This window comes from Panthera tigris, chromosome E1, assembly GCF_018350195.1.
Source record: "Panthera tigris isolate Pti1 chromosome E1, P.tigris_Pti1_mat1.1, whole genome shotgun sequence".
Taxonomy (NCBI): Eukaryota; Metazoa; Chordata; class Mammalia; order Carnivora; family Felidae; genus Panthera; species Panthera tigris.
The window spans coordinates 17,951,118-17,952,296 of NC_056673.1; positions in this window are offsets into that span (position 1 = coordinate 17,951,118).

Below are 1,179 nucleotides of genomic sequence, written 5' to 3' on the forward strand. Positions count from 1 at the left end.
TACCTAAATAGGCCACTGCAGTACGACAGATCTGTGCTTTTCTGGCTGACACTCGGTACCCCAGTTTTTGTAGAAGACTCAAGAGTTCTTTGGTGGCACTCAGGCATTTCAGATGAGAAGGGGCTGCCAACAAGATATCATCAACATATTGCAGTAGAGTTACCTGTGGGTTGAAGATCCGAAATGGCTCTAAATCTTGGTGCAGGGCTTCATTAAAAAGAGTACGAGAATTTTTAAATCCTTGGGGGAGTCGTGTCCAGGTGAGCTGTCCGGCTTTTCCCTCTTCAGGATCAGTCCATTCAAATGCAAATAGTGGCTGGCTTTGTGGGGCCAGCGGGATGGCAAAGAAGGCATCTTTTAAGTCCAGAACTGTATAATACACCTGAGAAGGGGGAAGCAGACTAAGGAGAGTATAAGGGTTGGGTACAGTGGGATGAATGTCCATTACCCTGGCGTTTACTGCTCTTAGGTCTTGAACTGGCCAGAAATCGGATGAGTTAGGCTTCTGGACAGGAAGAAGCAGAGTATTCCATGGCGACTTGCATGGGATCAAAATGCCAGAGTCGCGCAAACGCTTGATGTGAATAGCGATTCCCCGCCTAGCCTCCCGGGACATGGGATATTGTTTTACTCTTACCAGAAGCGCGGATGCCTTAAGTTCCACTATTATGGGAGCTTGATAAATTGCCAGCCCAGGTGGATTGGTTTCAGCCCACACATGGGGGAAATCCGCTTGGAGGCTTTTAAGGAGGGGATTGACAGCATGGACATTTTCATTAGGCACTGGAGTGAGCAGGCCCTCTTCCCCAAGTGGCACAGTCACCATTATTGTTGTTGGGCCATCCTGGCCGACTTTAATATGCATACCCCCTTCAGTGAATTTCAAAGAAGCTGTTAGTTTATGCAGTAGGTCTCTAGTAATCCATGGTAGGGGCATTCAGGCATGATTAGGAAAGAATGTGTAACAGTTTTACGGCCTAAATCTACTTGTCGGTCAGTGGTCCATTTACAAGTCTGGGACCCAGTTCCTCCTTGCACCAGGGTTGCCCCTGGCCTGGTGGGGCCCGGATCTTGTTTTAGAACTGAAAATGTTGGCCCAGTGTCCACCAAGAAGGTCTTAGGTTGTCCCCCTATATTAACAGTAACCAACGGCTCAGAAGGGGCCACCAAGCTGCGGCC